This window comes from Canis lupus, chromosome 2 (assembly GCF_003254725.2).
Source record: "Canis lupus dingo isolate Sandy chromosome 2, ASM325472v2, whole genome shotgun sequence".
NCBI lineage: Eukaryota > Metazoa > Chordata > Mammalia > Carnivora > Canidae > Canis > Canis lupus.
In genome coordinates, this window is record NC_064244.1 from 51,765,577 (window position 1) to 51,792,390 (window position 26,814).

General features: G+C 42.3%; 1 long non-coding RNA gene and 1 pseudogene across 3 annotated transcripts in view; one reads left to right on the forward strand and one right to left on the reverse strand.

The window, feature by feature from the left end:
- The window catches only part of LOC112660044 (uncharacterized), a 234,037-nt gene that overhangs the window by 186,543 nt on the left and 20,680 nt on the right, over window positions 1–26,814 (forward strand). The window lies entirely within an intron of this gene.
- LOC112660703 (U4 spliceosomal RNA) lies at window positions 4,921–5,041 on the reverse strand (annotated as a pseudogene).

The following is a 26,814-nucleotide window of genomic DNA, read 5'->3' on the forward strand; positions in this document are numbered from 1 at the left end:
ACTAATTTTAAGCTCATGTTCAGATGGCCATACTGTCTTTGTCTCTTTGTCCTTAGGTAAACTCATCTCCTAACTGCTAACTTTGTTGGCATCTGTAGTCAGTCCTCTTACATATAGAATGTCTGTCGGCAGGCTCATCTCAAGCAGCCATATATATTTTCTTCTTCCCTTTTGACAACCCTCCAGCACTGACTATAGGTTTTGTGGTTGACTCTGCTCTTTTCCTCAAGACTCAGAATTCAGATTCAGGCCTGCTCTTGGATATCCGGGGTACAAGGCTGGAAAATATTGAAAATAATTGTACCTCCGATCCCTAAGCTGGTAAACAGCTCAGTGCAGTTGCTGGCATGGAGGCTCCATTTCTCCATCCTGTCTCCCCATGCACATGGCATACTAGAAGCTTTATCTGAAGATAATGCCAGCAAATAGTGTTATTTTAGTCTCCTTTACAGGAGAGGCCAATCCACCCCAGCCTCTGATTTTAGGAGGTAAGCTGGGCTTCAGTTTTATATCCCTCAGCCTTACATAAAACAGTTTTAATTTCCAGTGTCCCCCAAGCATCAAAATCCACAGTGCCCTCTGCCAGTCCAGACCTAGAGCACCCAAGGTCCCCAGACCAATGTCTCTCAACTTCAACTGATGATTCACCTCATCTTTTCACTACTTAATGGATGTCCCTCTTCTGTTGTTTGAAAATGTCTGTCTTATTTTTTAAATCATACCCATGTGTTTTAAATTTTTTCCCTCTTTTAAAAAATCTGCCATTGTTAGATGTATGGAAGATTTGGGGTGTTTAAAATTGTAAATTTGCAATGCTGTCCTAACTGGAAATATGAATTTCTCTTCATTACTCTGTCCTAATTCATTAAATAACACTTAAGATAATACAAGTATTAAAGCAGAGAAGAAAGGATGAAGGTTGTACAAGCAGTATAAAGCCCAGCATCTCACTTACTCTTTTGTAATAGCTGAGGTAGAAAAAAAATTGTACAGCATTCTTTACATTAATTGGAGAATTATATAATTTGTGTTGCATGCCCAGGAGAGCCCAATGACATGATGAGAGTCCTGTCTCACTAGTTCTTCTTTGGGGGACACTCACTTTGGTAGTAGGCATTTTCCTATATAGCAAATGGTTTTAATCTTTATACTGTACTTAGGGGTATTCTATTTCTATGGCCTTCCTATTGTAAATTATATAAGCAGAATAGGCAAAATGGCAGAGAATGAGTATATTCTTAGGTACTGACAGGAAAATTTTTCTCAATGTAGGAAATACTGAATATTCAGAGTTTTCTCTCCTATTTCTTTAAAACTCAGTGGAAAGCCAGTACTATGCATTGTTGCTTAGTATGAAAATGAGGTCCTATTTTTTTCAATTTTTAAATGATACATAAATGGAATTTTAAGAAATCAGATGATTAAACAACTTGTAGATTGAAAGTGTCTCTCTCACCCCAAGCAGCTTTTCTTCTCTTCAGAAGCCACACTTTTTTCCACATAAAAAAATGTATGGCATCCACATTTCTATACCTGCTTTTCACTTCTTAACCATATACCTGGAGATTTTTTTCAGTATCAACATACATAGATTGACTTTTTTAATAGCTGGAGAGCATTCTAAGAGTGTACTGTAATTTAATCTGTCCCTTATTTATAGGAATTTAGGCTTTTTCTAGACTTTTGCTACTGCAAATCATTATGCAGTGAATATCCTTATAGATACGGTTTTGCTCACTAATGCTAATTTATTGAGAAATGTTGAGCCAAACTGCTCTCCACTGAGGTTACATCAAAATAAATCTTTAAAAACAAATGTACCATTTTCCTAAACTGAAAACACTTAAAATTTAGCACGTTTATTTCAGTCTACAATTCTATATCCACATTCAAGTTTGTAGCTGACCATACTTTTTTACATGAGGGCAATTTATGATTGGTAGTTAGATATTTTGCAAACAACTTATTTTATTAAAAAATAAAATATTGTTCAAACTTGCACATTTTGATGACAAATTTTGGGGAAATGATCAGAAATAGGATTAATCTTCGGAATACATTTGTCTTATACTTTGGGTACTTAGCCAGTCCCTGGTCTCATTGTCTATTTTTATGTTTATATATTTTAAAACTTTAAATATATTATGCAGACAGGACAGTTACTTGACAAAAATGTTTCCACTTTGGGAAGGCTCAGAATGCCTTCATCACTCACACCCCTCTTTGGAGGATCCCTTCTCCACATAATCCCTGTCATCCTGGTCTCAGCTGTTTTCATGGAGGCTGAACACTAACCTAGGTGAGGTGGGACAGTATCCTGTGAAGACTCTTGAATCAGCAGCTCCATCAACAGCAGTGTCCTAATCAGGTCCTCACTCAGGAAGGTCAAATGAAGGACTCTCATAGGAGTCATCAAGAGTAGCAGGTAACTCTAAAAACAGAGGAGATAAGTCTCTGGGCAATGGAGAGGGTAGCATCAGCTAAGGCTGATGGAAGCTAGTCATAGGGTCACTGGGGCTCTGACATCTGAATAACTCTTTAGTCCCTGTTGGCCCAGCTGGGCAGCTCAAGGTTTTTTCCTATTGTCCTTTAATGTACTCAGTAAATAAAGTAACTTAAACATAACTTATGCTACTTGCAGCCTGAAAAGAACTGACACAATACTCTTAGCAAATAGTAAAACAGGAACATGTTTGTTTAGTCATTTAACAAATGGCAGCTGTAGGCCTGGGATGTACAAGGTGCTGGGGATCCAGTGATCAAGACAGGACAAAGGTATCCGCTATCATGGAAATTAGGCTTTTATGGGAAAGGCAGTAAAAAAATGAGTAAAAAATGTAGCCGAGTGGTAAGTGCTATGCAAAGAAGTAGAAGGTGGTGATGGGACAGTAACCTAGTGAATGTTTTTGGAATCGAGAGATCAGATAAATCTCCTTGAAGAAGTTACCCCTAAGCTGAGACCCAAATGACAAGAGCAGTTCATTTGACAGCGAGGGGAAGAGAGACCAGCTAACAGAAAAGCCCTAAGGTAATAGTGTATATATTAGAGAAACAGAATGACAGTGCAGTAGGGGAGAAGCTTTTGTAACAGGAGGTTGGAAAGGCAGGTTGGGATTAGATCACGTACAGCTTTGCATGCCCCAGTAATAATATTCTAACTTGATGAGAAGCCATGTGAAGATTATAACTGGGGGGCCGATACGGTATGATGCATGTTTTTAAAAGTTCACTCTGTGGTGCATTACTAAGGGGATGGTAATAGTGAAGGCAGCTACCACAGTAATCTTGATGCAAAATGATGGCATCTTAGGGTAGAGTGGATGCACTGTAGGTGGAGAAATATTTAGAATCTGGAATGTGCTTCATATGAGAGAATCTTTAAGACCTGCTGATAGATTAGCTGAGGGGGATGAGTCATGAATGAAAAAAAATTAGGAGAAAATGCACATTAAACTCTAAGTTTTCCTAAGCATTTTAAATGAAAGAATGTTATTTTCTTTTTCCACTTCCTCACCAAGTCCCATTGAGAACTCAGTAGCAAATGGATTGAACCCACTGTTAAGCACTATTTTCCTAGTCTTAGCTTTCTGAATCACAAAGAAAAGATTCTAGTAGTTGAGTATGTTGCAGTTTAGAAAGCACTTTATCATGTCTCAGGTATCTGGAAAATTTCTATTCTGTATAACTTATATCCCATGGACTCCAAAGTGGTAGAAGTGGAACTGGTGAAGGCAGAGAGTTGGTTCCTAAAGGTCTAGGGCAAATCTGGGGGCATTTCCATAACTAAGATAATATGAGTTCCTCTACTCTCTCATATTGCACTATATTGGATTAATTGTGTTACCTCTCCTCCCGTATCCTGTGAGGACAATATAGGACAAGGCCCAAGTGCATTTGTTCACCACATTTATATGTATTTGGTGGTGTTGAATGAGTAAGCAAACATGCAGATGAATGAATGAATGAATGAATGAATGAATAAGTAAGTAAATAAATGAATCCTGATACCTATCCCTTGGTTGGCTCTTATAACATAAGTTCTCTAACACTGTCTTTTGGCTCATCTAAGATTGGCTCTTTGCCACAAATAGCTTTTTCGGCTACTGGTTCTAGGTCTGGGTTTCTATATAGTTCACCCATTTTCAGACCCTCCCTTTTATTTAACTGCTCTACTCTTTTCTGCCTACATGATAGTAGATTACTATATAGGATGGACATCCCCATAGAATGTTTGAAAATCCTTTTTTAAGATAGGAGAAAGTTATTTCTCAGAAACTTCTCAAGATAAACTCCCTAAATTCTGTAATCATTGATGTATTGGGGTGGGGAATGTACCAGTCTACTTCTGATGTTATATAAGGCTCTACAAAGTCCCTTTAAGCTTCAGAGTTGATCAGAAGCCATTATGTTCTATTTGGGGACCTAGATATCATATTTTAAAATAGCTTCCCACAGAGCAATTCAGAGGAGAGTACAATGTATCATTTAGGTACCAAATATTGACTATTTCTACAATGAAACAGTACAGAGAGTTCCCTTTATGTTTATCCTTTTATTGCAAATTGGCACAACCTGGTCAAGAATTCTCTGTGGTAGAAGGATATCTGCCAATAAATGAGTCTGTTGAAAGGCACACACCAAACCCAGCATCATAGGCCAACCCTGACCACAGCTGAGTGGTGTGAAGAGGGCTGACAGCCGCATGGTCACCACCCAGGCTGGAGAGCAAGGCAGTGTGAAGTGTTAATAGAAAAATCTGACTTTCTTTACTTCCAGTAACGATGAGCAAAACCAAAATGGAGCTTTCCCTGGTAAGTTTTAAAAGACAATTCCCATTTCAGAATGGAAATACTTACTAGGCTTTTACACTTTGATGTCTTTTTACATATTTCTTTCTGTACAAGAAATGTCTTTTTATAAGCTTATGTTTGCTTGAGAATGATTACTTGTTTCTATTGTAGTTAATCAGCTGATTTCCAATTAGCAATAATCCTGCCTTGGACAAACCTCATTGGCTATGATACTGCCACTGTGCAAAGCTACTCAATTGGTTTCCTATAGCTGCCCTAACAATATGCCCTACAGTGAGTGGCTGAAGCAACAAAAATTTGTTGTCTCATAGTTCTGGAGGCTAGAAGTCCAATATCAAGGTATATTGCAGTGTTAGTTCCTTCTGAGAACCGTGAGAGAAAATTTATTTCATGCTCTTGCCCAGCTTCTGGTGGTTTGCTGCCAATCTTGGGCATTGCTTGGATTACAGATGTGTCACCCTAATCTCTGCCTTCATTTTCACATGGCATTTCCCTGTGTGCTTGTCTCTTTGTTCAAACTGGACCTATAATAAAGACATAGTCATATTAGGGCCCACCCTTATGACTTCATCTTAACTAATGACATCTGCAGTGAATCCTACCTCCAAATAAGGTCACATTCAATCCTGGGGGATGGGATCGCAACATAAGAATTTTGGGGAGACAGAATTCAACCCATAACAGTCATCAAATACTGTGCTGCACCATTCTGAAGGATTGGGTCTGTGTCTTATGACCTCTGAGCTCAAGCACAGCAACTTAAACTGTGTAAACATTCAATAAATTATAGTTGAATGCCTTAGAATTGTGGTACAAGAGCCCCTCAACAGATCCCTGTGACCTAGAGCCAGAAAGTACTAGGAGAAGTATTGCTACAACTGAACTTCCTTTTTAAAGCCAACGCCTTTTATTTGTACAACTCGTGGTTGATCAGAAAGGTTTCAGATTCCAAACGAATCTTCATTTTCTAATGGAAATAAAGTAGGACCAAGTAATTTCGAAGGCAAATCTAAGAAAAAAAAAATGGAATGAAGTAGATCATGACCAGCTGGAGAAATCTTTTGGAGATTATGGAGACCTAAGACATCTCTACTGTCTACCAGCTTTAAATTGATAAACAGGACACAATAAATTGATAGGTGAAATTAAGAAAAAAAAAAAAACTAAAACAGAAAAGCCAAACAGCTTTGTTATGATGGGCAAACACTCTGTGGCCACCAGGGACATGTAGGAAGAATCCAGTGGAAACTATTTCTTAGGTTAAAATCAAGGTGCTATCTCTTAATCTGCCTTCCCACACGGGAGAGGTTGGTGCTACTGAGCAGACTGTCAGGATGGGGATTGCAGACTTGGTTCCACCAGGACAGCAACAGGAAAAAGAGTAATGAAATTTGACTGCTAGGCCACGTTGTAACTTTCATGGGCTCTTGGGTACTTTGGTCTTTGTAGGCCCCTTCTTTCAAAACAAAGGCAAAAATCAAAAATTCTATTTCATAACTGTGTTGGCATTGGTATATTAATAGTACCTATTAACACATTATTTTTGACCTCAGAGGTCATTTTTTTTCCTTCTCATTTCAAAAGCAATTAAAACATTTCCATAGCCCCTAAAAGCATTTTCAGCCCTAGGCACTGTGCCCTCCGTGCATGACTAAGGGACACGTCTACCCTCCCTGGCCACACCAGAGGGGCCTCTGGAAGATAGGCCTTGGACCTCAGTCCAGGTATATGATGTACATGATGGCTGAGAAGAGAAGAATGTCCATGGCTTCTCATAACCTCTTCCATGAGGCAGGCAGTGAAGACACGGGTGTAGCCTATTTCCTGCCTGTTAAGCCAGTAGCCCCTCCCACCAGCAAGTGAGGTGCAGGGGGAGCGGTGGACCCCACCCATCTCCATCAGCGTAGGCCCCATTCTGTCCACTTCTGTAGGCTACAGGATTAGTCCTCATTTCTCCTGTTCTGCTCTCTCACTCCTGCCCTCTCCACCTAGAAATCAAAGAAGCAGCAGAGGCACCGAGGGCAGCTCAGGTGGCTGTCAGTAGCAGGGGCAGTGGAAAGGAAGGTTCCCCTGGAATCTTTCAAAAGGGCATCAGTTGGGAGAGTGGAAAGTGAAAGGGAAGACAAATCTCATTTGTGAAGATTAATCTGTTCCAAGCAAAGGGCTGTCATGTTGAATTTGCTGTCATGTTTCATTCTAAGGACAATACTGCCCTGCCCGGAGGCATCCTCATGGCCTCTTGCAGAGGAAGGAAAGAGGCCTGTTAAGTGGCAAAGTCTAGATTCGAGGTTAGGTTTGCTGGGCTCTCAAGCCCAGATGTGGTATTTCACTGTCTACATTTTAGTTGACAGTTCGGTTCAAGAAAATTTATAATGGAGGTCGGATAGTGTGAGGAGGAGGAAACATTTTTTAAAGATTCCCACGCACGGGAGGGTGGCTTTTGCAAATTGACTCAGAAGATTTAAGTATCACAATGTGTATCTTTGCAGGTTCATTCATTTTACCCACAATCCACCAATAGCACCTTTGTGACATGCCATTGACATCTAGTAAAAATTCAGCAGCGCCTGTGAGTCTGGTGATTGTCATAACCTACTCTCAGAGTAGGTTATTAGGTTTATAATCTACTAAATAGCTGGATTAAGGAAAAGCCCTGGTTTCCACTGCAGGACCATGATCCTCTTTAAATTGTTTTTTATTTAAATACTAATACCTTTGCTTCAAAAAAAGCTGATCTGATACTTAACATAGCTTTACAGTAACAAACACTTAAATATATTGCCTGGCTTTATGAATTCAATTAAGATCTCCTTGAGTGCATCACTGCTTTTGTTATAAAAAAGAAAAAAAAACCTTCACAAGCCCTCTTTTCTCCAATATTCTATTTGTCTGTTATTTAGACCTCAAAAAAACAGGTGCCAGATAAACCTTCTTCGATGCCATGATTAACTGGTTACTAAGCACAGAGTTACTACATGTAATTTCATCAAATTTTATTATTTGGTTTTCTTTGTAAATAGCTTTACTAATCTTAAAGAATTCCTTCCAAGCTCTTTTTCTTTCTTTTATTTTTTTAAAGGTTTATTTATTTATTTATGAGAGAGAGAGAGAGAGAGAGAGAGAGAGAGAGAAAGAGAGGCAGAGACACAGGCAGAGGGAGAAGCAGGCTCCATGCCAGGAGCCCAACGCGGGACTCGATCCCGGGACTCCAGGATCGTGCCCTGGGCCAAAGGCAGGCGCGAAACTGCTGAGCCACCCAGGGATCCCCTTCTTTCTTTTAAAAACATAAGTTAAATGATTTGCCTTGGTGTGAGATACAGGTCACAGATGTCCTTTCCCCCCAGCCCTTCCTTTTTTTTTTCTACCATAAATCACAATTTTCTTATTCTAGGGGTGAAAATACCCATAAGAGCTCTGTAAAGAATTTCATTTTCCTTAAAAGTGATGTCATTCAGGATATGCCAGTACTTGCCAACATAGATCTCAACAGGAAAGAATTTTAAAATTAACCTGTGAAATAATGCCAAGATGTGAAGAATATCTTGCAGAAGGAAGGATTGTCTCAACATTATAGAGGGGTGGTCTCTTCATTCTGACCTTCAGAAACTATCATGTGAAACACACCTCCTCTCCTCCTCCCTTCTGTAACCTGGCTTGTCACTTGCTCAGTAGAAAGAAGTTCCCTGCTCAAGTCAGGCAGAGCTCATTAGACACTGCATATGCCATAACCATTCCCCACCCTTCCCCAGAGGTGTTATACATCCTCTCTACCATTATCCCTGGGATGCTTTCTACTTACCAGTCCAATTCAGTTGCACGAATATTTCTACAAGTATTATAAACTATTCCCACACAGTTGTGCTTTTTATCAGTTTGTCTTTAGAGATTTTCTTTAGCATGAATAACAAATCTAGCCTTTTCTCTAAAATAGGATTAAATATATAACATGATAATATAATAATATAATATTGTGGTATTATAATTTATAATAAGAACTGTATATTTGGTCTTCATCCCATTTCTGGTACAAGCTCCTAAAACCCTTGGGCTTGCCTAACTAGTAACAATACACTATTGTGTCTTTGAAAGTTGGCAAGAGAGTAGATCTTAAAAGTTCTCATCACAAGAGAAAAAGTTTGTAACTATATGACGTGATCGGTGTTAACGAAATTTATTGTAGTAATCACTTCACTACACCATGTATGTATACACACACACACACTCATATATAAACTATATATATAGTTTGAATCATTATGTCATACACCTTAAATTAGTACAATGTTATATGTCAATGATATCTCAATAAAACTGGAAGGAAATTTTTAAGAAGAGCAATGGGAGCATCTTTTGTTTATAATATTTGGTCTCTTGGTTCCTGAAATAGCTGCAGGAGATAAAGGTGAAAGGAATGTCTTACTACTCATAACAAGCCCCTCTACCACATTTGAGTTTGTGTTGAAGAGGTGACTTGGGAAGCCCCCAAGGATGGGGCTGATGGATAGGGGAACTAACCATGGTGAGAAAGTTGGAGCTTTAAAGCCTGCCCCTCAACCTCTGGGGACAGGAGGAAGGTTGAAGGTTGAATCAATCAAATAATGGCCAGAAATGTAACCATCCAGGCCTATGTAATGAAGCTTTCATAAAAACCCAGAAGGTTGGGGTTAGGAGAGCTCGTGGGTTGCTGGGAGAGTGGCACACCCAGAATGGCATGGAAGCTCTGCAACCCTTTCCACATACTTTGCCTCCTGCATTTCTTCCATCTGGCTGTTCTTGAGTTCATTCTTTTTATAATGATGCATGTATGATAGGAATATAAGTAGGTATTCACTTAGATCTATAAATAATCTCAATGACAACACAAATCTAACTCTGGTTTTCTTTTTTTTTAAATTTTTATTTATTTATGATAGTCACAGAGAGAGAGAGAGAGAGAAAGAGGCAGAGACACAGGGAGAAGCAGGGAGAAGCAGGCTCCATGCTGGGAGCCCGACGTGGGACTCGATCCCAGGCCTCCAGGATCGCGCCCTGGGCCAAAGGCAGGCACCAAACCGCTGCGCCACCCAGGGATCCCCTCGGTTTTCATTTTTGAACAAACCCTAGGTTGCCTGGGCTCTCTTGGGACTCAGGCCAGGTTGGACCGAAAGTGACTGCCCAAGCCTCCATAGGGCCAGGGAGTCCATTACAATTATAGTCAGAGATGAAGGTTTTGGAAATAGTGAATACTTGGCAAGTAGTTTACATTCTATTTAATGTCATAACTCAACTTACTTTAGTTTGACTTTTCTTTTTTTTTAATATTTTATTTATTTATTCATGAGAGACAGAGAGAGAAAGAGAGATAAGCAGAGATACAGGCAGAAGGAGAAGCAGGCTCCATGCAGGGAGCCCGATGTAGGACTCAATCCTGGGAGTCCGGGATCACGCCCTGAGCTGAAGGCAGACACTCAACTGCTGAGCCATCCAGGCGTCCCAAGTTTGGCTTTTTGATACTGTCTTGACTTCTCCACTTCACCCCACACAACAGGTGATAGAACCTTCTAATTAAAATGAATTAAAATTGTGTCCTGAGAATTTCATGAACTCTCACTTAAGGTCTTTTAAGAATCAATTTAATGTCCCCAAATCTTGGAATGTTAGCATCAATTTGTATTTATCTATGATGGCACCAGTGTCTGAAAATGTATACTAGTTCACAGGATAAGTTAGCAGCCCTTTCCACAGTTGGTTAGAAACACTTGCTTAGCAGGAAGTCAGGGTTGCATACTGGATTTGTACCACTACGCACTCTGTGGAGTCTGTCTGCTACTTCTCCATGACACCCTCCTAGCTAACTCCCTTCAGCCTTTCTAACTTCCTTGAAAGGAAGGATACATTCAAGGTTTTAGGTCTGAGAATCACTTAATCCTAGCATCCTAGTGGATCACCTGCATTAACCAATGCCTTCAAGCTCCTCATGTGTTTTTTCCCCTTCCTTCTTAGAATGAGTGCCTAATCAAGTATAGTTGACTCTTTCACGATGTGGCGATTAGGGGCATGAACTCCCACCCACTATTCAACCAAAACTTTTAACTCCCCCCAAAACTTAACTACTCATAGCCTACTGTTGACCTTCAGAAGCATTTTCAATAACACCTACAGTCAATTAACACATATTTTATATATGTATTCCATGTTGTATTCTTACGATGAAGTAAGGTAGAGAAAAGCAAACGTTATTAAGAGAATAATAAGGGAGAGGAAATATAGTTTCAGAACCACAGCAAATTGATAAAAAAAAAAAAAATCCACATATAAATGGACCGGCACAGCTCAAACCTGTGTTGTTCAAGAGTCGACTGTAATAATTCATTATTGTGGGAATGTAGATGTCTTGAAAGTGTGTTTTGAATGTAGATGAACGTTTATGGAGAAGCTGTGTTTTTAAAATCGGGCAAAGCTGGACGACAGGAGAGAAGACACTCGTGTTAACTGAATTTGGAAAGTTTGAAACTAAGAGAGTCATCTGCCTGTGGCAAAAGATAGATTGAATCTCCCCCAAAGCAATGATTTATATGAAAAGCAGACCTTTTAGAGAATGACTGGAGATGTAGGTATTTTTTAGCCATCTCCCAACTTCATGCCAGCGTGATCCTCCCAATTTGTTCGGCCTGGATATGTGGCTTATGTTATTTTCATGAGTAAATTAATAGCTATTTAAACCCTTTTGGTTGATTCCCTTCAAAGATTGTTTATTCTAACTTAGCCCATTTATATGTGGTAAGTCATTATTTCATTGCATTCTTTTAGTGTTTGGGGAGTTTGTTATTGTTTTTTAATGAAGACACAAAAGATTTGAGCCTCTTTAGAAAAGAGGAGGGTATGTGAAGACTCCTTTCATTGAGAAGTATGTGGTGTTGCGAATTTAAACATTAGCTTCTCTATCAATGTCAAAGTTTGAGAACGTTTTCGCTATCTGGGCACCATGATAGGATAGCACCCCATCTGTGATCCCCTCTACCCAGTGAGGATTTAAGTGTAGTTAACGAGAGTCAAACTAATGAAAAGCAGGATTTTGGTGTTGCTGGAATATGTAGAAAAATGTGGAGTCTAAAAAAAATATTTCTCCCGCCAAGACAGCATTGAAGAAACTCGTTATTTTCCATCTGCTTATTTCTTATTCTCAGGGTGAAGTGAAAGCAAAGTTTTAAAACTTTTTTCTCTACTGCAAAATAAATATACTTCCGAAAAATCCCTATCTAGAGAATAAAGCAATTAAGAACTCTCCGGCTGTGAGGATCTAGCCCCAGCTCAACTTAAAGCAACAGTTTCATTGCTTTGCATCAAGATGTGCGTGAGAATCAGCCTGCTCTGATCAGCCAATGTGCTGAGTGACTTGACATTTTAATAAGTAAATATTCAAGCCGTCGTGAAATATCCTTTGTAATTATAAACACAGGAAACTTTATGAGATGCAAGTGGATGTTAAGTGGCTCAGCAACACAAGGTCTGAGCAGTTGGTGTGCTTTCAAATTGAGACCTCAGGAAAATTAAATCTACCCAAAGACCATCACCATTTGTTTCAAAGGCTTGATGTTTCTTAAAATTTTTTCAGCTCTCTAGTTTGGAAATACAGAGAGCCTTGAATTCATTTTATGCAAGCAGCATGTGGAGGCTACTGTCTAATATCATGGCAACTTAAACAATTTTTTTGAGCCAAAACAACTCAATAGAAAGTTTAACTTCTACTTTAAAAAGATATGTAAAAGTTATTAATGCCTATGTAAATGTGCAGTACCCAGGAAATTTCCTAATTGCTACATAGTTTATTTTAATTCATTAGATATTTACTTACTAGCTCTATGAGCATAGTCCCAGGCTATGTGTTTTTAGAAAAATTAGCATTACATATGTTGCCCTATCTGTGCTTCCTGGGAAGCCAGATTATGGACATAGTCTGATATGAAAACACTTCTTTCTTTTTTTTTTTTTTTAAGCACTAGATAGCATATATTAAAGTCCCAAATTGATTTTGATCAATTTCTAAAATGTGATACAAAGCCATAGAGATAGCAGTGGAGAGGTTTATGTTACAAGAAAATATTTAGATAGGCAGTATAGAGGATTTAAGAATATTTATAAGGCCCAGAAAAACTGGTGGAACTTTGGTAGCTGTAGATAGCTGGAGTAGAAATACATGGTTCATACATAGCAGAGAAGAACCACCAGTGAATTTATTGGTTATATCCCTGATTACCTTTTGCAAAGCATGTATGGATCATGCGTGTGTTATCAGTGAGGTTAATCAGTTAGTATCTCTCATTCCATAAATAGTAGATTTTTCCTTTCTTGATATGTATATTATCCTCGTGGTTGGCTCATTCATTGAGGAGCCATTTTTCTCCCCAAGGGCTGTTGACACACATAGGTGACATTACATGCTGTGTCACAGCGCTGGCTCTCTGCAAACTCTTTTTTTTTTTTTTTTTAATTTTTTTAAATTTATTTATGATAGTCACAGAGAGAGAGAGAGAGAGAGGCAGAGACATAGGCAGAGGGAGAAGCAGGCTCCATGCACCGGGAGCCTGATGTGGGATTCGATCCCGGGTCTCCAGGATCACGCCCTGGGCCAAAGGCAGGCGCCAAACCGCTGCGCCACCCAGGGATCCCTCTCTGCAAACTCTTGACAGGATCAGCTATATAGCTTGTGGGGTCCAGTGCAAAGTGAAGGGGGGCCTTCCCCGTTCAAATTTATCATTAAGAATTCCGGGATAGTGACAGCAGAGCACTGAACTAAGCCTGAGGCATTCTCAGGAAGGGGCTCTGTGTGTCTGCACGAATCGCACACAGATGAAGCCAGACCTGCCAGCACAGACAGTCAGATTGGTGTGGATGGACTCTGTTTAGGGCAAAACTTTCCTGTCTAGCCAATATACTGATCATGGATGAGCAACCAGCGAATGCTCATGAATCCTGACATAGAGTTGCAGCATGTGTATGCCTTTGTAGGACATTTATCTAACATTACATTCACACAGACATGTATGTGAATAAATATGTAACATGGAGTTCTGAAAACTTCTGGTATGAGAGCCTCGGGCAGATTAACTAGAATAAGATCAGTTGTCACTATCCATAAATCATATCATACGTCATGTTATGCATCACAAAGCAAACATTTTCTCGGCACCTACTCTGTGCCAGACAATTTTCATGGCATAAGGATACAATGGAGAATAAATAGACATAATCCCTGCTCTCAGAGAGCTTTCACACTACTGAATTTCTGAAATTTTGACTAACTCGCTCAGGCTTCTGGCTTTCTTAAGACCAGAAGCTGTTCTTGTCACTATTTAGAACTGAGTAGAACCAGGACTCCCTGGAAAAGAATGCACGGAAAGTCTGCCCTTGAGAGGTTTCCAAGCTGAGGACACTCCTAGGATCACTTCCCATGAGGCCAGAAGGCTCATTTACTTACAGCAATCCATGGGAAAGAAGGCAGCCCCCTTATCTTTGGTCAGAGGACACTTAACATAATCCTGAGTGACAAAGGATCGAAAGTCAACAGCATCCATCTCACAGAAATTAACAACCCTTGCTTTTCACCCTTTCAAAGAATGTACTGGTCTGGTTTGGCCTTTCTGTGCCACATTCCATTCCAGAACCCCAGCTAAAATGTTCTCAAGGGCCGACCAGAGATTCCTCCTCCTTTCTCTGTGCTGGTACAACTTGACCGCTGCTTGACATCAAGGTCAACTGGAGATTGGGAACAGTTATGTAAGTGCATTGTAAATTGAATTAGTGCTGTACACGAGCCCAGACCAAGTAACCAGGGCAGCTCCAGGCAAGTGCAGCGACGGGGCCCCAGGAGACCGCGTCGGAGGAACTGCTTGCCGATGAAAGGCAGTCATGCACCACAGGAGAAAAAGAGCACGACCCATCTTTCCCCAGCCCCTTTGAAGTCTGGGCAGGCTGCTGCCCGGTCACGTGGGGAGGAAGACCGAGGCATCAAGAGGGAGATGGTGTCAGTGTGCCAGGCAGGCACAGAGAACTGCAGCATGCAGAGCATGCACATCCTTAGAATGAGAAAAAGAAATTATTTTTCGTGTCAGAAAAGGCACCACCCATAGAGGAGAAAGAAGGCTTAGTCACGTGGAGGAGAAAAGCCCCTGGCAACCTTCTGTGCACTGGAGGACAGGCAAGAGAGCACAGGCAGGACCATCTTCCTTCTACCAGTGAGTGACCCAGTGGTTCTAGGAGAATATATGCACACAAGTATTTTTTTAATATATTTTGTAATTTATTTATTCATGAGGGACACAGACAGAGGCAGAGGGAGAAGCAGGCTCCCTACGGGGAGCCCAATGTGGGACTTGATCCTAGGACCCCGGGATCATGACCTGAGCAGAAGGCAGACACTCAATGCTGAGCCACCCAGGCATCCCATGTACACAACTCTTAAAGACTAGGGCTGAAACACCTTTTAATGCCTTTGATGACATGGGACATCCTCCCTCGAAGTAAGATATCATGCTGGAAAGAGGGGAAAATAGTAGGTGGGAGTTTTGTTGTTGTTTACAGGCAAAATGAATATAGAGGTAACTTAAAAAAAAAGATGTAGTTATTTATTTTGGAGCGGAGTAGGGGGAGAGGGAGAGGCAGAGACCATCCTCAAGCAGACTCCCCACTGAGCATGGAGCTTGATGCCGGCCTCCATCCCAGGACCCTATGATCCTGACCTGAGCTGGAATCGAGTCGGACTCTTAACCGACTGAGCCACTCAGACACCCCTATAGGAGTAATTTTTGAAAAAAAAAATGTATAGGATCTTATCACAATCTTGGTATATGCTAACATGGGCATCTTCAGAAGGTGAGGAGAGGCAGAGCAATGGAAAGCTGAGAGCGTGGCCTGAATAGTCCATGGATGGGGCCTGATCTCAGCTGCATCCCATACTGGATGTCTGGCCAGGTTCTTAAACCCCTTCTAAGCTCCAGCCTCCTCTTCTGTAAAAGGGAATCCTGATAGTACCGACCTTAAAGGCCTTTTGTGAAATTCAATAAAGCCGAATGTCTTAGTATTTGAAAATTAGTAGCATGAAGACTCACAAATACTAACATTACTGGCTCATAGTTACTGGGGGTACTAAGTGGTCTGCATGTGTTAACCCATGTATTTCTCCTAATAGTCCTGTGAAAGACAGGGAGGTTCAGCTCATTGCCCCCGGTTGTGTATCTAGTAAGTGGTGAGCCAGGATGTACAGCCGGATGTGGCTTCAGCATTCTTGTCCTAACATAGGGCTGTGGTGATGAAGGGATTAGGGCTCATGTAGGCGCAGAGAGGAAAGGGGGGGGGGGACAGAAGACCATCTCCCAGGATAGGTTTACTTCCTATAACTCGATAATCCATAAGTGTGAAGAATCAATTAAAATGACCTCTGGAATGGATGAACATTAATTATGTGGGCCAGTCTCCTTCCTGGTTATTCTTCTGTGGGTCCATTACGTGTTCATGACTCTCATGGATGCATCTTTAGTCCCTTCTGTTCTCTGCCTGAAGGCTTTGCCTAAGTGAGCATTAAATCCATATTTCTATCTTCAAAATATTTCCATCTGCCTACTAGTTATATTGCCTTTCATCTCCTCTCCTCAGGTGTACCCTTCCCTCCTGCTCATTCCTCTAACAAAGGCCTGGATATCTTTGTGAGCACCCAACAGAGCCCACCTAAGGTCCCTTTCAGCAGTGGAGGAACATCGCCCCTCTTGTAGATCTTCACCAGCCCTAAAATGTTTTGGCCACGTGGCAGGAGGGAAATGGTATTTCACTTCTTCAATTGGCATCTCCCTGACTGCTAACAAGGTCAGAACCCGTCTGTCAGTTGGGTACATTTCCCTCTATGTGGAACCTGTCCTTCAGATCTACAGAGTGCTGGTCTTAATTTTAGGAGACTTTTTGGTATTTTAGGGAAATGAAGATACTATTTCACAAATACTTTTGTTTATTAGAGATCTTGAGGTAACCATATAACAAAGACATTTCCCAGTGTATTTTAACATTTGCTTCTGCCTTTGCCTACAAGGTATTTTAAAATTTTATGTGTCCAGGTAAGGACTTCTCTTACTGAAACAGCATTTTTATCTCTTCAAAGGTTGGGATGCCTGGGTGGCTCAGTGGTTGAGCGTCTGCCTTTGGCTCAGGGTGTGATCCCTGGGTCTTGGGATCGAGTTCTGCATCAAGCTCCCCTTGGGGATCCTGCTTCTCCTTCTGCCTGTGTCTCTGCCTCTCTCTGTGTGTCTCTCATGGATAAATAAAGAAAATCTTTTTAAAAAGCTGTTTCCAACTCAACACTACATAAGTATAATCTCCCAAATTTTCTGGTAATATTTTAATGCTTATTTATTTATTTACTTTTACGTAGACTCCACACCCAGTGTGGAGGCCAGTGCAGGGCTTGAACTCACCACCCTGAGATCAAGACCTGAGCTGAAATCAAGAGTCAGATGCTTAACTAACTGAGCCACTCAGGCACCCCTTTATTATTTTATTTTTTAAATTTAGACACATAATCTGATTTTTATATGTTGTATGTTGTAGTTATCCCATTTTTTTCCTTCGAGATATTTCAGCGTATTCATTGTTACTTTTGCCATGAATTAAAATGTCATCGTTGCCATATAGTAAGTTCCTGTGAGTACTTGGATCTATTTTCTCCTCCCTGCTTGGTTCCATTATCACATACCTCTTTGGGTGCTATTATCATAATTGTATATGTTTAAAAATACTAAGTTTTTATGTCTGGCAGGGCAGGTACCCCTGAGATATTTAGTTGCCTTTGTCTGTTTCCCACCAGAACCAGTGTCCTGTGGACACACCTTCCGAGTGTGTTCTTGGTGTGAGCATGAGCAGAGGATGCTGTTCTTTTGCCTTATCCCCAGAATGGGACAAAATGACCAAAAACTATAGTAATTTAGGAGGCCATATTGCGTTGTTGTTCAGTGGCTGAACCCTGGAGTCAGATTGCCCAAGTTTGCATCCCTCCACCAGTACCCAGTAGCTCTGCTCTTGGACAAGCCACTGCCTTACCTAATCTCGATGTCCTTTATTTTATTATAGAAAGGGAGTGCATCAGAGTACTCAACTACCTAGGCTTGTAGTTAAGATCAACAATGGGTTAGTACACATAAAAGCCCTGAGCACAGTACCCCGTGAGTAGTAAGTGCGCCACCAGAGTTAAGTGTTGCCATTGATTATTCTGCTATTCATTATGCCAGGCCCTAGGGATGCAACAGGGAAGCAGGTGAGGCCCCTGCTTTCATGGCTCTTCCATAAACCAAGTAGATAAACAAGATAAATGCAGATTGTGAAAGTGCTATGGAGAAAATAAATGGCCATGTGCTAGTGACTGAGAAAATGCCTCTCTGGGGAGGTGACACTGAAGCTGCAATTCCATAAAAGAGCAGTCAACAGAAAGAGAGCCCTCAGAAGAGGGAAAGCAGGTGCAAAGTCCCTGAAGCAAAAAAAGAGCTCACTGCGTTCAAGAGACAAAATGAAAGCTGGAGAGGCTTGAGGATAGTTAACAGGGGTGTTGGCCAAGCTGGAGGCAGGCTTGCCTCCTCCTGGTGAGTGGAGAAAGGCAACAGCCATCTCCCACAACTCTGTTTTAATCCACTGGTTTACATGGGGCCTGAGGAGCATCTTGGAATTGAAGCCTGTTCACTGTTGGGAGTCAGGCATCAGATGTGTTAGGTAGATGGAGGTGGCCTTAACAATGGAAGAACATTTTAAAATGTGAGCCCAAACCGGAAATGAGCCTGAGCACCACTGCAGGAGAGGGAAGGTTCCAGGTTAATGATAAAGGACACCATAAGTCATCTTGACCTAGGCATCCTTATGTTGTACTTGCTCACCTGAAAGAAAGGTAGGTGTGCCCACTGAAGATGCATAGCACTAAACACCATGACGTATTGGGATCCAAACATCCCTCCTGGGTACCCTGCCCCAGCACCACACTAAGCTTAGAACTGGAGTGTCTCCATCACACATTGCGAGAGCAGTGGCAAGAACTCCAGCCCTAAGGCATAGCCACCATCTTTCAGTTTCAGCACATTGGGCACCACTGATTTTGCTCTGTGGAAGTATTGTCACAGTAATACAGTTATAAAAATAGAGTTTTAACTTCAGAGACTGCAGCGCACTGGTTTGGCTGGCCAGCATTTGAAGGAAATGGCAAAGTCTGATTTAGGCACAAATTAGTGTGTCCCCATGGATTCCTTGGATGTGTTTAGAGAGGGGCCTATTAGACCAGTCTTGTCAGTGAACAGATGGGAGTTTGGAATGACCCTACACACTTGTATATTGCTGTGAGAGTGGTCACATTTCTGAGACAACTTAAATTTATCTGTATTTCATAGTTGAACTGAGAATAATTATGGATACATGAAAACCATCAGGCCATCTTGTTTTCCTTGGAAAACAAGGGATTTTTTTCAATCTCACCTTCAGTTTGTCTCCCTACTAGTCTTCCTAGAAAGTGATCATGAGAAAAGATATTTTTAAAAATAGACCAGAAGCATAGGAGCTGCAATCTCAGTGTTTTATCTGAGTTAATGGGACGGCCTACCCAATACTCTATAGAATGCTCTGCTTCCAGTAGAAGCCCTCCCAACCCTCCACCCAACTCCTACACTTGGCTTGTGATACCAAATCTAAGATGAATTTAACATAGCTGGCATGGCATAAAGATATATTTTATTGCGAAAACGACTTTTCTGGTGTCCTTTACCAATTCCCTTTGATCCCCAGACCTCACCAGTTATGCTTTCCCTTGTATACAGGCACACATACCAATGATTATTTGATTTTTAAGAGTTGACAACTGCTTAGTTCATCTTGGCCAAGTAATGTTTGCTGAATAAATGGATTTGTTTCACATTCTACGCTGTTTACAAATCTCTCTCACTTTTTTTTTTTGACCTTTTCAAATGCCAGGTAAGACTGGAAGACAAAGAAGTATTATTTTTATTTAACTGATGAGTAAAACTCACCTTAGAAAGGGTAAGGGATACACTCACAATCTTGATAACAGGAAGTGAAAGAGAACTCAGATCCACATTTTCTGCTGTAGAATTCCCTATTTTTTCCATAGAGTTCAGACATTTGTCATCTACCCATGAAAATGCTCACCATCATCTGCTGAAACCTCCAAGCTTCTCCTCATACCTTTCACAAACATTTATATTTTATACTCAACTTGTCATCCTGCTTCTCTCCAGACATGACCATGGTGCTGACCAGTAGACCTGACACAACAAGAAGAGCCCAGAGCTGGAAATCAGGAGAGCCGGGCTTTTCTACAGGGCCTTTACAGATGCCGAAAATAAAGTAAAGCAGTGTTGTTTCTCCTAGAGGATCTTACAGTCTAATCTTCTCATTGTTTGAGGACCTAATGAAGCAAATGTGCTTGAGTGGCCTGAAGTACTGGCCAGTTGGGTGATGGCCCCCCCCCGAGGTAGACAGCAGTCTGGGGGAGCCATACCACTCTCTGAGTATGCTTCCTCATCTGCGGATGCCTTGGGTCCTAAATTGAAATGAAATCAGTAAATTTGCAATTGTTTTCTATATTTTCTCACTTGCCTCCCCTTCTGCTCCTGGTTTGGTCTTTTTCCAGTCTGTAGACCCTTCATGGCTACAGAAAGACAAACTTTCTGTGAATTCCTGGATCCCCCTTCAATGCCTGTGTGGACCCTACAGATTTTTTTTTTTTTTAAGATTTTATCTACTTATTCATGGGAGACTGAAAGAGAGAGAGACACAGGCAGAAGGAGAAGCAGGCTCCTCGCAGGGAGCCCGATGTGGGACTCGATCCCGGACCCTGGGATCACGCCCTGGGCCAGAGGCAGACGCTCCACTGCTGAGCCGTCCAGCCATCCATGGACCCTACAAATTTCAATGCTGAAGGAAAGTAGCAAAAGCCGTGGAGACGTGTTAAATATTGCACTCCCACCTAAGGCCTTTTCTTTTTAAAAATTTTCAGCAGGGATTGAATGTACATTTAGAATGTCACTGGACAAGAGCTTTTCTCTTTCTCTGTAGGTTTCTGCCAGAACTTCAGGCAATGAGAAGGCAGGTCATTGCCAGGTTTGTGTGGTAGATTTGGGGGGAAGTGGGAAAGGGGAAGAAAGGCCAAGCCTTATAAGGTGTGATTTAATTTTTAAAATGCTTATGCTGCTCTTTATAAGAATATCCACTTAACTGGATTTCTTTCTTGCTGACAAAAGAGGCAATTGTTGTATATAAAATAAATCTGATTAAAACTCTTTCTCTGTTCCTTTCAAGGTAAAGGATGCAGACCCCAGGAACAGAACACATTTGGATTCCTAGTGTGTGCAAATGATTGTTTATGGGATGTCTGGTGCCAAGACCCACAGAAGGCTCTTGGATTGCCCTGTAAAAGTAGAGGGAATGGAAAGCTTTTCCTTAGGCATGAAAAGTTTATTTTCTTTCTCATTCTCCTTCACAGTGGTAGCTATTACTTTGTAATTTTCTTGGCATTTTGTTGACAGCCCAAAATGACAGAAATAATATCCCTTGCGTACAGGGTGCAGTTCTGATTCATTTCGTTTAGCTCAAGTCACCACATAGAATAAAGGCAGCAGCTGCTAGGCCTTATGCATAGGTCTACACTGGAGCAAGTTCCTTTAAGCAAGTTCTTAATCAGAAGGCAGAGCAAATTCAAACCCTTTCCTCTTCTGTATCCCAGCAGGGTTTTTTAGAACACAGCAAATGGCAAGAAATGAATACAGTTTTAGTAATTATCATTGCCATCTCTTCTCTTCAGCATCCAACTGGGTAAACAACCTCTTCCAGCCCAGTCGAGCACCATTTCATATAATCCTATCTGCATGGTGTTATCTGGATGTTGGAAGAAGGTGAGTCATAAACACAGGGCAAAGTATCAGGCCTGACATAACCAGGTGTTTGAGAATGGGTGCAGTCTCCGGGATGTGGGTCAGGTGTGAGGAGCCACCAGGGGCCAGGGACCATTAAGTCAATGGATTAGTCAAAGAACGAAGTCAGAAATCCGGGCAGGCACATGGAGGTCCGGGTGTATGTGGACGCTGGTCCACAAGAGAAGTGGGGTGCTTCAAACAAGGAGGCGCAGATGCTAAGAGATAAGGTGGTTCAGGCTGCCGGATGTCTGAGTAGGTGGGACAAATCAGGGCACCTGCAGTGGCCAGAAGAGCACAACAAAGCCACTGTGAGAGCAGCTTGGCTTCTGTATCAGAGGCCACCTCTCTGCCAAAGGACGTTGATACACTGCTTCTGTTAAGCAAGGGAACAATAGCCTCGTGCAGCCTGCCTTGGAGCCTTCACGTGCAGACAAGCAGATTGGACCAGTGATGCCGAATATGGCCTTGGCTGGGAAAACACCTTCCTGAAAATACAAAGCAGGAATTCATGCCCTCTTAAAGCAGTTAATACGTAATGAAATTCTGGAGAAGCCTAAACACTACTGTGCCACGACTGGCTTTCTAAGGGGCCAGATTTACAGCTAAGCAAACCAGGACCCAGGTGAATGCACTGATTTACCCAAGGAGGCAGAGCCCAGGACGGAATATAAGGCTTCACACCTGCTGTAATGTTATCCCACATGGCACAATGTAAGACTTGAGCCAGGCTAGGTTGATCCTGTTAACCCAGAATCCTTTAGGATCTATGTCTGAAGGAGAATCCATCTGTGGCAGAGTTTTTGGTCTATCTGTAAAGGGCTTATTTTTCCCTTGAGGGGAAGTCAGGGTAGGAGATGCTGGTCATCACCAATGCCCTCATTCCTACAGGCCTAAGCACCTTGTAAGGCACTCCCAGGCCCAGTATGAAGTCCAGCCAACCGGAAACTCCAGACTTATGCTCAAGACAGCTTGAGCTCCAGATGTCACGTGTGTGCCAGTATCAGGAAAGTGATGGAAACTGTCCTGGACACAGTCTGTGCTATCTGGACAGCAGATAGGAATAACAGAAAAAAGTCCCTTAATTAGGCACAGTGATTATGATTTGGCATGATAGGCATTTATAAGCAGCTTAAGAGAGTTAGAGGTAGTTTGTGGGTGATGTTAAGTGATCAAATAATACTGATAATGATGATCTGGTGATGGTTCTCAGGGTGGCAGTTGTTTTTTTTTTAATTTAAAGTCAATTAACAGATAGTGTATTAATAGTTTCAGGGATAGAATTGAGTGATTCATCAGTTGCATAGAACACCCAATGCTCATTCCATCACCTCCCCCCGCTCCTTAACGCCCATCACCCAGTTACCCCATGTCCCCCCCCACACCTCCAGTGACCCTCAGTGTGTTTCCTCTCTTACAGTTTGTCTCGCTCTCTGATTTCATCCTTTTTTTTTTTTTCTGCTTTTGAGGGTGGTAGATTTAATTAAAGGGAGGAGGAGGAAGAGGAGACTTGCAGAATCTAACTTACACGTAATAGGCTAAACAAACTGGAATTCATCTTTGGGATAGGAATGGAGGGCTCCCTAGGAGCAGGGGCCAGGCCTTTTTCCTAACCTTATGCCCAGCATCTTGCTCCATACATCGCCCTGCATGGATGTCCTATTAACATTAAAGAATCGAATGAACTGGTGCCCATGACCCGTGACTCATGACCATGCCAGGGAGGGTGTACGATCAGTGTGAACTGTGTCTCACTGGGTGGCAGAGTCTGTAGCAGGGACTTGAGATACACTGTGGTTTGGCACTGCTCCATCCTTACCTCGCTCACTTTTTTTGAGGCGAGTGGTTTTTGCCTCATTGATTTTCACTGCTCATCGGGTTCCATTAGCCTATTCATTAGTGATGGCTTCATTCCTTTCCCACATACTCTGTCTCCTGAATGACATTTCTTTGTGTCATTAGCACGGACCATGATTGTGGGGTATCAACGGAATGTGGCATTTCCAGCAGGGCCTGCTGGCTGGCAAGTACCACTCGGCTCTGTCACACTGGTCTCACAGGGAGGAAGCAGCGATTTTAATTACAAAGAACAAAGAGCGCTGGTTGTCACACTGACATTGCAGTTCTAATCTCTTTCTCTCATTCTTTCTCATGCACACACACACTCTCTTATTCTAGAATGCCCTTATGTTAGTACATTACAAAAACCCCAAACCTGTTTTCTCCTGAATTCATTTCCCCCCTGGAATCACACTTGCCCCATCAGCCAAACTTGAGGCCCAGAATCATCTGTAACTCCTTGCTTTGTTCTTCCCCACATCTGGCCAGGCACCTGGAGCCAGCCAGGCTTCCAGAGAAACAACGTAGGAACCCTCCCTTGATGTCATTGACCAATGCCGCTGGTCCAGCCCAGCTCCTGTCAGCTTTTCCCTGGACCTCGTGCCCTGCCTCTTCCCTGGCATCCTTCCCACTCCTCCTCTCTGGGGACAGTGAAGGTACAGAATGGAGAAGTGATAGAGAGTGAGCATTTTCTCTGTGTCAGGCACCAATATTGAGGTGACCTCATTTAATCCTCACAAAAACCCAAAGGTGGGTGCTTATAATCATCTCCACTTTATAGGGAAGAGAGCTGATGCTAAGAAATTTTAGGTGACGTATACAGTTCACATACTAGGACGTGGCACCCCAAGGACTCAAACCCAGCTTGTCTGACTCTGAAATCCTTGGCGTTTTATTAGAACCTTGTACCTTTCTAGTTACTCAAGGGCGGAGCTTCGGAATCGCCTGGAGGGCTCCTGAAAACACCCCACAGCTCCTGATTCAGTGCATCTGGGAGGAGACAAGAACTTGATAATCTGCATTTCTAACAAGTTCGTGGATGCTGCTGCCCAGGGACCACACGAGGAGAGTGGTGGCATTGGTTTAGAGTCCTTCCTCCATAGATACAGCAAGCATGGCTCAAAATTGAGATTGGAGGACTGGTTTCAAGCACTGGATCCGCCACTCATTCACCAGCTCTGTGTCTGTGGGCCACGTGATGGAACCTCAGTGAACCTCACTCTTTTCTATAAAATGGGAATATTGTGTCTAATGTGTGCTGTCACTTCCAGAGTACAATTCAGTAAGTCACGGCTGTTTAGGGATCTGAAATGACTCCTTTTAGTTTATTTCTGCCTTTTCATTTTTTTTCTCTCCCTCTCAGTGTCTTAGACACTTTGCACTTGACATTCCTCACATCTGAATGTTCTCCATTTCTCTGCACAGCTCCCTCCTCACCACTCGGGTTTCCATTAAGACTGGGCACCTCACAGAGGTTTGGTCTAGAGGAGGGAACCCCTATGCACATGGGCATTGTTTGTTTGAGAAGAGATTTGTAAGTACTGATCCGATATTTGGAATGATCGTAGATCTATTCAGGTCCCTGTTCTACAAACAGTTTTCAGTTTGGGCTTTTAAGATAATTATTCAGGGCACCTGGTGATTCAGCGGTTGAGCCTCTGCCTTCAGCTCAGGTCGTGACCCTGGGGTCCTAGGATCGAGTCCTGTGTCGGGCTCCCTGCATGGAGCCTGCTTCTCCCACTGCCTGTGTCTCTGCCTCTCTTGGTGTCTCTCATGAATAAATAAATACAGTCTTTCTTTAAAAGATAATTATTCATTTTCCTTTTTTAAAAAAGATTTAAGAGAACATGCACACAAGAGCCCGTGTGGGGGGGAGGGGCAGCGGGAGAGGCAGCCCCCCCCTCCCCACCTCGCTCAGCAGGGAGCCCGATGTGGTACTTAATCCTGGGATCCCAGGGTCAGGACCTGAGCTGAGAGCAGAGGTCTGACTGAGCCACCCAGGAGCCCCAAGCTAATTCTTCATTTTCCTGACTTTTCAAATGTATTGGCAGGCACACATTCACTGGTGTAAGGCTAATCCATGTTTCATTTCCACTTGTCAGCCTTAGAGCCCCTTTCACTTCTTTTTCTTTGCACCCGCTCTTTTTTGTCAATGATTCTTGTGAGGTTTATCTATTTAATTAGTTCTTTAAAAACCCACTTTCTGGTATGATCTTTGTTTTCTGTTTATTTCCCTGGTTGACTTCATTTCTCGCTTCCTCCCCCAGCGCCCCCAGATGCAGTTGGACTTGCAGATCCTTGCTAGTGTTTTTCCATTTCTTTTAAGAGCCTTCCCAGCTGTACGTGTCCCTCGGATTTCACATACCTTACTCTCATGGTGGCTTGTGTCTCACGTGTCTTTCAGCGTATTTTTGTCCTCTGAGCAACCTAAATCTGCTGGCATTCGGGAGGGCCTCCATTCAGACCCAGCAGAGGATTTTCTCTGGTGTTGGTCAGGTGCCCGGGGCCTCGACCATCCTGGCTTAGTTTCTCGGTTTTGGGTTTCCCGGCTCGCGCAGGTGGTACACATTTAAACCTCAGCTCCACCCAAGGGCAGGGCCGTGGCGAGGAATTCTCAGGACAGATTTTTTTTTTTTTTTCTCTTCCTCCTGGATTTGAAGCCAAGACAGAAATCCTCCTTTGGAAGGTAGGCGGAATGTTTCCTCCCCATCCTTTCACCGGGTAGGGGGTGCTTCAGAGGCCCTGAGTTCTGTGTCTTCTCGCTTCCCATGCCCTTCCTTGCAAAGGCTCCTCGGTCCTTGTCTCCTCCACCTCCACCTCGTGAAGCAGTTACAACACCGTGGTGGTGGATGGCCTCAGGGAGATTCAGCACTCGTGTTGTTCTAAATAATTGCTGGCTTTTTATATTTGGTGTCTAGGGGTTTTCCTGACTGTGTTGCTAGTTTTGCTACGCATGCCTCAAGGAAAAAAAAAATCTGGACTCTTCCTAAATCGTGCATGTGTGTTGAGGCATATAAAAAAAGGTTATTTTCGACTAGTTTACCTTATCCTTGGAAACTGCATTAACTTCAGTCTCTCTTGAGCACATTATTATCTGTTATCTTCTCTGTAGTACTCACCAGTACCTGAATGTATCTTAATTATCCATGTGTTTATTTTTGGTTCCTCCTCTTCCAGGGAAAGGTGAAGAATTTCATGACAAGGATTCCCTCTTATCTCATGGTATATTTGATTATCTA